Consider the following 17396-nt stretch of genomic DNA (forward strand, 5'->3'; position numbering starts at 1 on the left):
TACCAGAACAACTCTTGCTCCTATAACGACTAGCCATCATTGATTTGGCCAAGAGATAATTAACTTACTTAAAAATCTCCCGTAACTGTGACCCACCATTTTAAGCTCTAGAGGTCCGTCCCAAAAGTCCAATCCGAAGAGAAAAAATCTGATTGGTGCAAAACCTAAAGCAACCCTATCCATTTCTGGAGTTCACCTTGATATTGACCAACTGCACAAAACTCATCCGAAGGGGGACGCTCCCAGGGCGCCATAAGGGAGTACATAATGATCTCACTATGTGAACCAATGACAGAGACCATAGGACGTGTTGACGCACACCCTTCACCCACTTACTATAAATATTCTCTCTGTCCACCTTGATATTGACTCGTGCAAACACCATCCGAAAGGGGGATGCACCTAGGACACCACGAGGCCAAGCATGAATCTCACAGTATAAACATATAGGGAGAAACATGGATGGAATCATAGATATATCTGATACGCCTCTTCCTCCCATTGAGTATTTTATAACCTAGGGTTTAGCTTACTTAGAAAAAAAAACACGGCTAAGGATTTTAACTAAGTGACTTTTAGGTTTTCCCAAGTGTAACATTTACCTTGGATAGTGAAACAACTTTTGATCATCATCCATTAAACTCTTTAACAGAGTCTTTGACCAAATCGTCGCATTCTTGTTGAAAATCTATCTAATTCACCTTTCTAGGTAGGTTCCCAGGTAGGGGTGTTACGTTTCCATCAACTTAAGAATCCCAGCCTAGCCAAAACCCACCTTAGACAAAAGGTTCCCTTATAGATAGGTTTACAACAAATTTAATCTTTTATTTTAACCAATTCAATCCTATTAAACCGATTTTAAAATATTAATCTAGGTTACTAAACTCTTTAGAACCATTTGAACTTAGGTCTATCTCAATCCAATTTTAAAACTCTTTTAAAAAACTTGAGTTCACCCTAAGTCTGTATGCAACTCTGAATTATTGATTTTAGGTCTAATTTCCTTTATCACACTTATAAACGGAAACAACCACAATGCTAAGCTAACACATGCAAGGTATTCATAACGTTTATAAACAGCCTAAGTGTCATACTCAATGCATTGTCCATTCGTTGCTACTTCTTTTATATAACACTTATACAAAACAGCAATAAAACAAGCAAAACATGCTTCCATTTACCCTTAGACTATAACACTTATAATAAAAGGATGATGCATGATAATGCTCACTGCATGCAAAATATAACTCTTATATTTCATGATGCATGCTCATGCTTTCAAGTAATTTCTTCATGCAAGATTATAACAATTATAATACATGATGCATGATGAATTGCACAACCTAAGGTGGGTTTTGAACTATATGTCAAATATTTTGGCACATAAACATTATACATCACATGTATATTAAACCAATGTTGATGAACCAGGTGAAATTGCCTTAAAACACAAAAAGAAAGCTAACTATTACAAAGACAAGGAGTCTCCGGTTCAAACAGGCAAACTGAGTCTTGAACCGCTTGAGCAAAGCATCACGTCTCCAACCATCGTATACTAAGCACCCCGCAATCGTCTACATGATAAAACAAACACTTGGCTCTATCGCTTACCAGCACTCCCTGAGTTAAACGATCATTTAGCATTTACTATACGATCGTTTAGAAAAATTTAAACAATCGTTTAGCTATTACTACATGATCGCGTACCTTTACTAAGCGATGAAGCCTGAGGTACACAATCTCTTAGCGCGCTCCACACAACGGCCGTCTTCCGCGATCGTCTAAATGACTACACTGCCGCGAAGCACCATCGCCTACACGATCGCTTAGCTAGCGCCTCCGTATCACATACGCGCGATCGCATAGGTAGTAACTGAGTGATGAAGCTTGCTAACTACACAATCGTCTAGCGCGCGCCTCTTATTAAACGACGATCATCACGTGCTCCCACTACGATCATCTACCTCTAGTGCCTACGCGATCAAGCAACCAATGCTATGCTATAGAGTAAACAATTTACCCCATCACTTAGCATTAGCTAAACGATCGTTTAGAAAATACTATACGATCGTCTAAAAAAATCTAAACGATCACTTAGTTAAATCCCAACGATTGTTTATCTAAGGCTACACGATACGACCAATGCTTGGTCTTCTTCTTCGTTGAGAACTACATCTCCATGCTTCGAAGCTTCATCACGAACGACTTGAGTAACCCAAACTCTTTAAATTACAGACTCGATTGTAAAGTTAATTACGCCCAAAAAACACAAGGTCCCTTACAATTAACATTTTGTAATACCAAAAAGCTTAACAAAAGAAATTAAACCCAAAACATTCATCAACGCAACCATAGATACAGAAAATGATTAACCACAAATGCAGAAATCTACCACGACTGTAAAATGAGTTCAATACAAAGTTATAATTTGGAATATCAGAGAATCTAGCTCTGATACCAATTGAAGGAAATCAAACTCGAGATTTCCATGAGTAGCGAAAATAAGATCATTCCAAATTACAATCATGAATGAACATTACAAATTACAGTCGTATACAAAACATACAGTTATGCAATTAATATAGAAATTACAGTATGAACAACTTCAAATGAACAAGGAGAAATCTCTATGAACATTTGTAGACTCGTCTCCACGCTCCTTGCTCACGAACACTCGAACACAGCAAACCTCGAACGCTCGAACAACTCGACCGCAACACTGCACGAACACTTCATAATTAAAGTAATATTTTATGTTATTATATCACTTCCATATCAATTATATTTCACAAATTTTATTCTAATTCAATAATTCAACTAAATCATTATGTATTTTAATTTGATTCATATATCTCTTCTTAAAGAAAAAGAATTGATTATCCAATAATTAATATTATTATAAATATAAATGATAACCAATTTATCATACTATATTTATAACCTATAGTTTTAATATTTCATCTCATAAAACATATAAACCATAGTTCTTTTTCTATTCCATGGTAATTAATGTAAATCTCATTTACATCAATCCTCCACTAGATGTATCTCAAACATCATACCGATTATATCATATATAATCAAAATATCTCTTGTCAATTTGAATATTTCAAATCAACACCAAGAACTATTCCTCAACTGAATCCATTGAGCTACTAAGGGGACCTCATGGACCTGTAGCTCGAAGCTCCAATGGTACGTGAATGACTGACTAAACTCTTTAGTCATGAGATCCACCATCCGTTAATTGTCAGGCCCTCCACTAATGACCAACAGCTGAACTCTCCTTACCATAGATATATTATGTGTCCATCTTAACCAATCAGAAGTGCGACAACCCTTTACAGATCGCTTGTAAGTACAGCTAGGTCAATAATCGTTATGCCCTTGTAGTTACATCTAACTCCTTAAGTACCACTGATCCCTCTAATGAACATAAGTCATAGTCCTACTATAACTGAGTCTTCTCTTCCAAAGAGAAGTTGTGGCCACTATGTTCAAGCCCCGGAATCAGCCCTTAAGGGAGCAATCTCTCTACTTATCCCTGCTTCAAGAAAAGAGTGAATTCCATCTTGTGGATTGAGTTCCCAGCTCCCAGATCAGACAAGTCCCCAAAAAGGTAGGCATGTTGAGTTGGCAATCTGGCCACTCTCACCCATACTAATCAAAGGAATGCCCTCAAAGGAAGGAGTTCCTAAAAACTCAGGATTGAGGTCATGTCACCTATGTCGTTTAGGTGAGATGCAAGTCTCTAGTATTAACAGCGTTATATACAGAGTCTAGTCATCTCGTGGTCCAGGTCTTATACAAACTCTTTGTATAGGACACCCCACGCACACGTCTCCACATGAATGGTTGGGATCTACCATTTGTAGTAGTTTACAACATTTTCAAACCTCTACAAAGCGGGTCATTAATAACGGGCAGAAATGCACGTTATTACAGCACAAAGTTATAAAACAATGCAAGATTGCGATATTAAAAATATACAATATCGCATCCAAAAGCATTAAGTTCAAAACATTGTGATCGCATGCGCCCATCGCATTAAAACAAATAACTTATATATTTTTGTGCAAAAAATGCGTTGGTGCAAGGCGGAAATGCGATCCGAAGAAATTAACGTCCAAACGCATTAAGAGATTGCGACCGCAAGGTTATGCGATCATTTGCGCTCACGAAAATCTGCTAAAAAAGGTGGCCACATAGAGCCAGCGCATCAAGATGGGTGCATCTGGGTGAAAGTTTAATAAAACACAATAGGACAGAAAGCTGATGATGGTCGATTCCGAATTAAGTTGACAAGCCGTTGACGACATATTGTAGCAAGTACACTCAACTTTTCGATGACAATTATTTGGCGTATCAGACAGAGAATTAATGTCATCTCATCAGTGTAATCATAAGAGAGAAAAAGCTTTTCACCCTAAGCTCTATAAATATCGAAGGCCACCTTCATTGAAGGAGTTCGCCCAATTTTAGAGTTCACCATATAGACGATAGTTAGCCTTGTTCTTAGTTTTCTTATACTTAGAAGGCGGAAGCGAGAGAAGAGAAAAGACACCGAAAGATCATCCTGGTCAACTTGAGGGAGTGCCAGGGAGCGTGGAAAAACAAAGAGAGGGCCAACTCTTGCAAGAGCAAGAATATCTTTTGAGCAGAGTAGAGAAGAACAGTGTAAAAGCCTTGGGAAGCAAGAAATTGCTACCAGGTTCTTTATCTTTCCAAGAAATTGCTACTAGGTTCTTTATCTTTCTTTCACATTGTCATTCTGTATTTTGATTTCATATATAGAATGGAACTTGCATTTCTACTTCTATTCACTCTCTTTAAAATACGCATGAGTAGCTAAAATTGTCGAATGGGTTGAGAAGTACTTAGCTAACATGACCTAGGATTTTCATTGCATGCGATCATCTTGTCTTATGTTGCGCCCATCACCCTTTAGAGCTACTCGAGAGAGAGTCTAAAGAAAGAACCTAAAACTTGAGAGAGCTAGGTTAGAATCTAGACTCGAGAAAGCAAGATTAGATCTACATAAGTAAGAGATAGAGACTTAGAGATAAGCTGGTTGCCAACATGCATCGCATGTACCCTAGAGATAGGTTATGATAGTATGTGGTCGCCTTGTGTATGTGTGTGTCATTCGTCATCGCATAAACAAGAATAGAGGCTTAAACGTAGGTCCTATAGACACCATCGCATACATCGCATGCGTTCTAAAACTAGAAGCCATAGCATTTACATTGAGAGATGACTTGTTGTTGTATGTGTGTAGCATGATCATATAACATGAGCGCATTCCTAGGAAGTGTTAGCTAAATCCTTTCTCAACCTGTTCCCTAGCATACTTATCGTATCTTTCGTATTATTAACTCTTTTCTCAAATCCACCGCATAGAAGTTATACTTTAAACAACCAACCAACCAACGCATTAATTTATTTGTTACCACAAAGTAATCGAAGATTACCATCGCATACTGTTTTCTTAGTTCTTGTGTTCGACTCTGGGCTTACTAGGCAATTCAGTAGGATTTATACTTGGGTCTTGTTGAGAAAACTTGCATGCACAACGCATATTCCACCATCGCATTCTACTCCATTATTTTATCGCATAACTATACGCATCAGTCGAATCTGTAGTGTCACCAGGATAAGGTATCTCACCTTAATCCTTATACTACAGGCCTATTTAGGTCATCACTTAAGGCATGATCCACTTGTATATCACATATACATGCTTAAGTTCACATAAGATAACCAAGGAGCTTTGTTTATTAGATATGAGTAAATGTCAGAATTAAATAACACTTATTTTATTCATTAAACAATGTGTATCTTTACAAAACAACGAGACTCCGGGAGAATTAGAACATCAATCCCAACAAATATATCATTGGTATATAAAACATATTTATATACCTATTTATTGTTTTGATGAGATTTGTTTTATATTGTTTTATTTTTTAAAAAATAACGCTTATTTCCAAAGTTTTAATATATTTATAATTTGTGAAAAAAGATCTAAGCACTTTTCTCCCTACATATTTAAAATATTTTTTTTTTAAATCCTAATCTACTTTACCTCCCTCTTATCTCATCCTTTTCTTTCTCTTTTTCCTATTTTCCATTTGACAACCATCCTTGCTTGTACCCATAACACCTCGACAACATCTTATTTAAAATCTATGCTAGCATACACTTCTCACCACAGTTGCATCTTGGGTCAACTCTTTTATAAGCTTCCATTCTTTCTTCTCTCACCATCACCTTTCTGCTACATTTCGGTTTGCACGACTATCAAATCTTCTTTTGCTCATCATCGACTGGTTCTCTAAGCAGTCACATGCCACCACAGGTGACCATGCACCATAGACACACCATTGTGGTTGTCCATTGAAGAAACAACTGTCAATTGTTTCTCGATGAGGACCATATCAGCGAGTTTTTAGATTTTCGAACCGTTTCTAAGATTTTAACCATGCTATTTGGTTTTTAGTTTTTGGTTGAGATTATAAATTTTTTTTTGCTTCTAGAGGTTTAGGTATAGTGTATTTGCAATTTTCAAGTTATTTTTGAAGCATTGTCTATTCGTATTCAATTTGTTAGTCTTTGGAGTATTTTTGGTCATTTACCAATTTGTATTTTCTATTATTTAGTTCGTTTTTCTATTTTTACAAAATTAAAACCATTTTACCATTTTTTTCATATGAAACTTTAAATTTTACTCTCTCTTATCAACTCCTTTCCTTTTGGTTGTTGATGGAGGCCATTAAGAACCTCCCTTCTTAGCCTTTGTGGCATTTATTAATAACATTCCCATTTTCATCTAAAAAGAACATTTCTTTCCTTTCAACTTTCCTTTTGTGTTCATTTCTTCCAATTGAATTACATATTCGATTCCTACGATTTGAAGAAGGAAACTTGTTTATATGGTTTAAGAGTTATAAATTCATTCTTAATAACATTATTTACGAGAGTTTTATCAAAGTGCAATGGTTTTAGACTCTCAGTCAATTTTTAAAAAACAAAATAAGTATTTTTTAAACTAAATATATATTTTTTAGTTTTTAAAATTTGACTTAATTTTTTAAAAGATGAGTAGAAAGTGGATAACAAAACATAGAGATTAAAGATCCGTTTGATAATGTTTCCATTTTTGTTTAATGTCTCTCTTTCTCACTTTTTAAGAAACTGGTTTATTTTATAATTGTTCTCGTTTAACATTTGACATATATTACTAAAAATGAGGTCAAATTTGAAGAACCATAAAAAATAGTTTCTCCCCGTTTCATTCTCATTTCATTTAATTTCATTTCTAATCTGAGTAAAAAAATTGGCTTGGCTGATTGATCCAAGGGCTTCAGAGTCAAAAAGATTTGATTCCTAACTAAAACAATTTCATTTCATTATATTTGATTTTAGTATTTCTTTCTTTTCTATATTAATTTAGTATATTTCATTTATATTTCCTTCTTTCCTTTATATTTTTTTGTTTATTACTTTTTAATATTTATGTGTTTAATCTAATTTTGAATTTTAAGTTTTTCAATATTTAGATTTATATATTATTTTGATTTTCAAATTTCAATTTTTCAAAATGTATATTTAAATATTTTTTAAAATTTTTCCATATACATATTTATATAATATTTTAAATCTAAAAATATTATTTTAGTACATTTGAAACCAGTTGGAATTTTATATTATATAAATTTTATTTACTAAAACATTCATTTAGGTTTAATATAATATTCTCTAACCAGTATATTTACATCATAATATAATTGAGTTGGTTTTGAGTCAACATCATTTAAGACAAACAAATTGAGTGAGAAATGATATTACAAATAGATTTTTTGCAACATTTGAATGATAGAAATGATTGTATCATAATTATTAATTTTGCATCAGGACTTATGTGTATTTGATAATGTAAATGTTTTATAATTATAAATTCATGCTATATATTTTTTATTTTACATAATTAAATTATATTTAAACTATAAAATAAGAGAAAACGTTAGGAAAAAATACAAAAAATGTGAAATAAGAAATGAATATCAAACAAGTTTCTGATTCTGATTCTTTTTTTTAAAGAAACGAGAAAAAAATAGTCATCAAATAAATTCCTCTATATATATATATATATATATATATTTGTTTATAGTTATTAAAAAACAAGAAACATGAAACGAGAAACAAGAAACGAGAACATTATCAAACGGACCCTAAGTAAACTTAACTTAACGGTAATTGGCAGACAAAAAAATGTATTTACAAGCTTAATTTTTAAAAACTATAAATAAAAAACTAAGACCTCATTTAGTAACCATTTCGTTTTTTGTTTTTTATTCTTAAAAATTAAGTCTATTTCCTCCTAATTTCTTATAGTGATTTGCATATTTCTTAAGTACAATGGTAAAATTCTTGGCCAAATTCCAAAAACAAAAACAAGATTTTAAAAGTTACTTTTTTTGTTTTCAAAATTTGAATTGATTTTTTAAACCATTGGTAAAAAAAGTCCATAACAAAAGAAGAAATTTGAAGGTAGTAGATATAAGTTTAATTTTTTTTAAAAAAACAAATAGTTATCTAACGAGACTTTAATAATTTAAAATTTTTGTTTCTATAATCTAAAAACTCTTTAATTTTCCTATTTAACATTGATGACCTATTTTATTTGTAAAATATAAATAATATTTCAAAAAAGTTTAGAAAACTTTGACTTTTAGAATAAGCTAAAAATAGATTTAGATCAATGATTGAACCATCGTCTCTCATTTAATATTTTATAGGTCAAACCTAAATTATTAGGTTAAAAAATAAATGATCAAACATTCATCATTCACCCGTTTGATCTAAAGAGTTGGAGTCGAGTTGTGAATTTCGCTTATTGTTTGGCCTATAGAGTTTATAGATCCACGACTAAAAAATAATTATTGACTTTTTCCAACATGTAACTTCATAACTCTTCTGACTTCACACTAGAGACATTTGTATCAAACGTCTTTAAAAAATTCATTCCGAAGAAAAAATTATGAATAGAACTAATTCTATTCTAAATAAATAAGAATTAAGAATATTATTTTTTTAAAATCATAATTGATTCTCATTTCCACTTGCATTACCAAATATAGCCTATTAATGGTTGGCCGTCATATTAGTATATGTAAATTTTAACTTTTAAGATGCCCTTTCAAATATCTCAACCTTGTCTTTGATATTTTTTAAACAATAATGATGTTAACATAAATGAGCACCATGGTCAAATTTCCCATCGGCCTAGGTGTCTCAAGTCCGGTCAATTTGAATGCGTTTTTTTATATTAATAAATATTTTGATGGTGAAATGAATAAAAATTTATGAAAAAATTATGCAAATAGATAAAATGTCAAACTATTTATATAAATAATAAAAAAAATATTGATAGATACTAAAAAAACTTCTATTAATGTCTACCAACGATAGACTTCTATCAATTTTTATCACTGATAGATACTGATAAACTTCTATCAGCCTCTATTAACCTCTAACAAAGAAGATTAAAATTTTGCTATTTTTGTGTAAATAGTTTCTCTTATTTTTCTATTTTTGAAACTCCAAGATTTATTGAACAGAATTTTATATTTTAAAATTAAATTACAAATTTAATTTAAAAATTTTTAATTTTATATTTAGTTGGTCCGTGAACTTTAAAAATTATGAACATAACCTTTTAATTTGCATGTATTAAGTCTTAAAGTTTCAATTTTATGTCCACTAAAATTTTGAATTTTGAATTTTGTATTTAATATAATAATGAGTCACTAGCTATTCAATATATTTTTTAAAAAATTAATGGATCTACCTAATACAAAATTGAAAGTTTAAATTCATTAGACATGCGTTCAATTTCATATGTTTTTCTTTTTTAAAATTTTTTATCTTATAGGTCAATTGTTTTTATTTTTCAAAAAAAAAAGTCATATACATTGACTTATTAGACATAAATTTGAAAGTTATGAGGCCAGTTGAATGATATAGGATATAAAATTTAGATTTTATGAACAAAATTTGTAGTTTAGTTTTTTTTTTTTTGACACATTTTAATATTTTTGCAAGGCTTTAAATTAAGCCGTCGAACAAAAAATCTAGAACCGTCATTAATTAGTACTATATGATTTTCTCCATCTTTCACCAGTTGCTAGCTTAATTAAACTGATGAGATGTAACTTCAAACTTTCAAAATCTTATCATTTTTCAATATTTGAAGAAATTTGTTGAGGTATAAAATCCAAAACAAAGTTGATATTTTGATCTTTGTATCAAATTCATTTTTTATAGTTTAAAAGAACAAACTTCCTTTTATATGATATATTTTATTCATATGTATCGATTATCAATTGGTGCCAACGTAACATAGTTTAACCATATATCTTCAATTAAATAGTGAAAAGTTTAAATTGCCACGAATATTGTAAAACAAAAAAATCAATAATAAGTGGCAAAGGTAGCAAAAAAATATACAATTCAACTCACGCAATCTTTTTTTTTTTTTTCGATGAAGAATAAAATAAAAGAATAATTTGCCATTAGGCTACACTTTGACACTTTTTTTTAGTTCTACTAGGAATGATAGATTTCATTTTAAAAAAATGAAAATTTGAATCTCTGACGATTTTATTAAATGTATTTATATTAATCAATTGAATTATATTTTGGTTGTTATTTTGACATGTCTTTTATACCAATGATATTGAGTTAATTTAGAAAATTCCAAAACTATTGTAATAAAAAAGAGAGGAACCTACACATTTTGACCAAATAATTACCACCAGATTATGCTCACGAAAGATATTTTTAAAGGAATTCGATTGGAGATGATAAGAAAGAAAGGAATATACTATATTTTCAATAAAATATCAATGAGGTATCGTTTAATGACCCTTTCATTTTTTTCTTTTCTTTTCTTTTCTTAGTTTTTCTTATTTTTTTACCATCTTTTTCTACCACTACAAGAAAAATGAGTTCTCCAGACGTCTAAACAGAGCGTCGGGAGTTAGGTCGTCGGGAGAAAACGTTTCTCCCACGACGTAAAGGCCCGGGGAACTCCCAACGCCATAAAGGATCGTCGGGAGTTCCCAAGAAACTCCCGACACACAAAATCCACTCCCAACGCCTTTTGTTAGCCATCTTGAGGCGTTTTGTGTGTTTTTTATGTTCGAGAGGTTCCATATGTTGTCGTGAGGGGTGGGTAGAGTTTTATTACACCTATCTTGTCCTTGAACTCGGAGTTCTTATGTATTTATGAATATTTACGAAGTTTAATGTATTGTGGTGGGGGAGGGGGGAGGGTTGAGATTGGTTAAACCATTCTGAGGACAATTTGAGTTTTATGTGTGTTGGTCATTCTTGAGGCGTTTTGTGTGTTTTTGATATTCAGGAAGTTATATGTTTGTCGTGGGGGGTGGGTAGAGTTTCATTATCACCCGTTGTGGATGTTTAGCAATATAACATTTGAATTTTTTTGTTTTATTATAGAATGCTATTCAGAGATGAGCTGGGACAATTGTTGAAGATGCTATGTTCGAGACGTGTTCTAGATATTGTTTTGATTTTATTTCTTTTATGTATTTGTGATATGAATGTTTATGAACTTCTAGTATCGACTTCGTTTGGATATTGTAATTTTTTATTTACTTGTTATAATATGGACTTCATTTTCGTTTTTTAATTATGTGAATCTGTAATTGGTTTAATATGTTTTACAGGTTTTCAGATCAAATTTTAAAAAATTACAAACGATAGATTAAATTTTAATACTCCCCACACATATATTACTGCATCAGAGTTCTTGTATCTCCCGACGCTTTAAATAAAACTGTCAAGAGTTCGGGAACTCCGGACGCATAGAACAACCGTCAGGAGTTCAGGATCTCCCAACGCACTTTAAAACGGCGTCGGGAGTTATTCAGGGAACTCCTGATGCACAAATGGCGTCGGGAGTTATTGGGGGAACTCCCGACGTTCATGTGCGTCGGGAGTTCCCCAATAACTCCTAGAACTCCCGACGCCCTCCCCAATAACTCCTGGAACTCTCGACACCCTTTTAAAGTGCATCGAGAGATCCTCTCCCGACGGGTTTCTCCCGACCAAACTCCCGACGACCGTTTATTCGTCGAGAGAGCTCTCCCGATGAATTTTACACACTTTTGCGACGAAATGTGACGTCCAAGAAGTCAAATTTCTTGTAGTGTACCATAGTTTTCATTATTCTTAACTAAACAATCAAATTCTTAGCTAAATTTTCAAAAACAAAGACAAATTTTTAAAAATTATTTTTAAATTTTCATAAAATTCAGCTTAAATAAATAATTCAACCAAAAGAAGTAGGATATATAAATTTGATTTTCAAAAATCAAAAATAAAAAACTAAAATCCTATTTAGTAATCATTTAGGCTTCGTATGATAACCATTTTGATTTTTGTTTTTGAGTTTTTGAAAATTAAGTCTATTTCTTCCTCATTACTTACAATGATTTTCATATTTCTTAAGTACAATGGTTGAATTTTTAATCAAATTCCAAAAATAAAAACAAGTTTCTAAAAGCTACTTTTTTGAGTTTTCAAAATTTAGCTTAATTGTTTTAAAACCATTAGTAAAAAGTAGATAACAAAAGAAGCAAATTGGAGGTGAAAGTAGTGTTTATAGGCTTAATTTTCAAAACCAAAGACCAAAATACCGAATGGGTTACCAAATGTGCCTTAGTTTTTTGTTTTTATTTGTAAAAATTAAACCCTAAAAATCCCGGACATTTTAGTTTGGCTAGCGTGTCCCATCTGACATGTGTTAGACACTTGTTGGACACATATCGAACACTTGTTAGTGCAATAAATGTGTTCAAGGACACTAATTGAGCGTGAAATACATCGAGCTAAGTCTTTTAAGCATATAAATGCATCAACTCATTTCCTTTAGATTTTCATTTGTTATAAAAGTGTATATATTAATAGACGTGTCCTTATTGTGTCGTGTCCTAGATTTTTAAAATATGCCGTGTTTTCGTGTCCATGTCATGACATATCCGTGTCTCTTATTTGTATCTATTCTTCTTAGATTAAACCTATAGACATTACTTCCACTTTCGATTTTCTTTTTTAGCTATCCACTTTTTAAAGGTAGTTTAAAAAACCAAGCCAATGTTTGAAAAACCAAAAAAAGAATTTTTAAAAACTTCTTTTTGTTTTTGAAATTGGCTAAGAATTAAACTATTGTACTTGATAAATGTTTGACTTCTTCAATTCTCAATGATGATGAATAATGATGAAGGATGATGAATACTGATGAGAATGAATGATTGTGATGGTAAATGATGAGAATATTTAATCTATCTCTAGGTATGCAGAAGTTTCTATACGTTGGATTGATGATATGCGTACACACCTTATTGATGCATACAAGTTTTTTTAAACTAGACTCAAGTATAAATCTAGCCTAAATGTTATGGTAAGTCCAGGGTCAAATGCAGAGATTCTAAAGTTACTAACGCAGGGTTGGCCTTTGAATTTGTTGTAGAGGGTTCCTAATTACTTGATAGATGTTGGTTATTTACACTAACTACTGGCCGCATGCAAGAGGTTATAGGAGTTCAGAGGGATAAAAATGGGTCGTGGATGAATGACTTATGCGTAGGTGGTATGTGTTGATTTCCTAGTGGGAACAACATTTCTATAAGAGCGCAATGACAATGAATACGAAGATGGTATGGATGTTTGTTAAATCTAAGTGTATATGTGATACGGAGGAAATCTGTTCTTTAGTTTATGTTCAAAATCTCTCAATGCAATAACCATACTTAATCTTATCTCTAGGGTGCATGCATTAGTTGCAAAGAACATATAGAAGACATGAACAATTTTATCTCTAAAATTTCTTCATGTCCTAACTTGATGCATTCAACAATTAATTACTCTTTCAAGTGACTTAATTGTTTTTTCACTTTAATCAACTAATCAAGTAGATTCAAGCATGAATTTTATGCATTTATGAAGTCAGAAAGTTCACAAACATAAATAACTTAGAAAATAAACAAATGGAGATGTGGAGAATGGTTGAAAATGAGATTGAATTAGAGATATAAGTTTGATACAAATACTCAGTTCAATCAGTGGAGTGGTAAATGAAAAGGAGAAGTCAAGCTGCAGAGTTCAATCTCTTGTCCTCTTTGGCTTGTTTTTAATGTTTGCTTTAGCCAACTTGGTGAAGGAGTTGAAGGAGATGTCTCTCTCAAGCTTCTCTCTGGCAACACCTCTTTATCAACCGTGGAAGATGGTGTTCGTCCCTCCTATTCCTTGCTTGCAGATAGCAGAGGTTAAAACTAACTACTTTGCTAGCTGTCTACTGTCTGATTTTCTTCTCGCACCTTCTTTTGCAAGTAGCTCGCCTTTATATAGGCAATCACTTAGCCATTTGGTGATGTGATTGCATTGATTTCCATATCCTGAGACAACCACCTGCCACTCTGTGTCTATCAGACGCTGTTAGTTAGATGTCATGCCTGCAAGTTGATGATTTGACACAGATCGCACAAGTCGAATGTATCTTCCATGCATCAAATGGTTTGGACGCATACCCCTTGTGTTGGCCTTGTCTACAACACTTAGTAGATTTTTCTAATTCATGCATTACAATGCGTTAGCGAAACAGTTTTACATTTAAATGATACTTTTGTATAGGTTTATCATATATATAGAATTTCATGCGTTTTTCCTTTAACAAGAGAGCGTTTACAATACTAATAATCCTAATTGTTCTCAATTTTGGAAGAATAATAATTTGTATTTCTACGAGTTATCAATAGATATGTAAATTATTATTAAACAAATTGAGAAGAGATACACTTAATTTTAAAAAAAAAAACGGAATGATTACTAAATGAAACCTAAATAATTATCAAATAAGACCTAATATATTCCTTTAATAGTTAGTTGTTAGTGTCACACTAATCTACCTTTGCAATTTTTTTATTATTTTTTTAATAGTGTGCTTTGAGTTTTTACAAAGACAGAATTAATATCTAAAAAAGGAATCAACATCTTTAGTTAGATGTAGATAGCGTCTTTTTAACAATCAAGTTATGTTCAAATTTGTTATTAACGAATAATATTTTTAAGAAAAAAATTCAAATCTAGGGTTGATGTCTATTTATTTGGATTTTAAAAATGATACTATCTTTTTCAAAATCATAATTCTCAAAAGAATAATTTGTATTTAAAAACTCCTATTATTTTTCAATATTTGTAGAACTTTATTGAGGTATAAAATCCAAAACAAAGCTGATATTTTGATCTCTCTATCAAATTCAATTTTGATACTTTAAAAAGAGTGAATTTTTTTTATATGATATATTTTATTCATGTGTATCGATTATTAGTTGGTGTCAACTTAACATAGTGTACGATATATATTTGATTAAAAAGTGAAAAGTTCAAATTTCAACCGAATAATTATAAAACTATATATATAACTAATAATCGGTGGCAGAGGCACAAAAAATACACAATCCAACTTTTTTTTTTTTTCTCGATGAAGAATAAAATAAAGTTCGTTAAAAAGAGAGTAATTTGCTCTACATTTGACACTTTTTTCTTTTTAGTTCTAATAGGAATGATACATTTCATTAAAAAAAATTGAAAATTCGAATCTCCAACCATTAAATGTATATGTCTTAATTAATTAAGTTATATTTTGATTATTATTTTGGCACGTCTTTTGCATCAATGACATTAAGCCAATTTAAAAATTTTTATTGTTGCCAAGAAGAGAAGAAACTATACCCAAACAATTAGCCACCAAATTATACTCATGAAAGATTTTTTAAGGTGTGTTTGACCTAAAGAATTGTGAAGTAGAGAGTTGGAAAGTAGGAGTTGTGAACTCCACTCCTTATTTAGTTCAAGGAGTCGGTAATTCCTACTACTAAATAACATCGATTTTATATCTTATCAGCTATTTATACAATAACCACGAGAAATTCACAACTTCCTAGATTTCATAGCTCCTTACTTCTCAGTATTCTATAACTTACTCCAAACACCTCTAAAGGATTTTGATTGGAGATTGTGAGAAAGAAGGAATATACTATATTTTTAACAACCAATCAAGAAGGCATCGTTTAATGACCATTTCATTTTTTTTCTCTTCTTAATTTTTCTTGTTTTCTTACATTCTTTTTTGCATAATTTTCATCATTCTTAACTAAGGCTCTGTTAGGTAACCATTTGATTTTTTATTTTTTATTTTTTTTTAAATTAAGTCTATAGACATTACTTTCCCTTCAAATTTCTTCATTTGTTATCTTTTCACAAAAAGTAACTTTTAAATTTTTGTTTTGAAATTTGATTAAATAGGCTTAATTTTAAAAAATCAAAATTAAGAAGTTACCAAACGAGATCCAAATAATTATCAAATAAAACCTAAACGATTATCCAATGAAATGTAATATATTCCTCTAATAGTTGGTTGTCAATGTCACAATAATCTACCTTTGCAATTTCTTATTATTATTTTTTTAATAGTGTGCTTTTAGATTTTACATAGACAGAATCAACATCTCCATAAAAGAGAGAGAGAGACATAATCAACATCTTTAATTAGTTGTAGATAATGTCTTTTTAACAATATTCAAATTTGTTGTTAATGAATTATATTTTTAAGGGAAAATGCAAATTTAGAGTTGATGTCAATTTGTTTGGATTTTAAAAATGATACCATCTTTTTCAATGTCATGATTCTCAAAAGAATAATTTATAAATATATATTTTTTTAAAAAAAACGGTTTTCTCTGACAAAGCTCAAATTCTTTGCAATCCAATACCCACAAAAATGAAAATAAATAATTGGGAGAATATTTTCAAACCAAACCAAAGAATCTTGATGGGGGAATCAAAATCTGAGATAGGAATCAAGATGGACGGCTGTGATTGCCCCAGATCCACTTCAATTGGTAATGAAACCCATGTTCAAGAAAAATTATACAATACAAAGCCCGAGATTGGTATCTTTATTTATATATTTTTTTATTATATAGTTTGATTCCATAGTCCACACGGTTTGCAAGCTTTCCCCACTCCCATACCTTTTTTTTTTTTTACTAATTTAAATTATACACTAAGATGTAAGACCATATTCTAAGTCAAGTTATATTATATACTATTTCTAATGATTTGATTGCAACATGTAAAATTGATTGATACCTAATTCAATTTGTTTACACTAATCTCGAGTTGAGTTGGATGATTAATTAATTGAATAATACAGTTGTCTTTGACCATCTAAAAATATCTTCTATATAATACTATTTTTGCATTAATGTCATAAAAGATTAGATTGGACTTTATTATATATTTTCTCT

The sequence above is a fragment of the Benincasa hispida genome, chromosome 1 (assembly GCF_027475165.1).
Source record: "Benincasa hispida cultivar pf3 chromosome 1, pf3_genome.v1.1, whole genome shotgun sequence".
NCBI classification, from domain to species: Eukaryota; Viridiplantae; Streptophyta; class Magnoliopsida; order Cucurbitales; family Cucurbitaceae; genus Benincasa; species Benincasa hispida.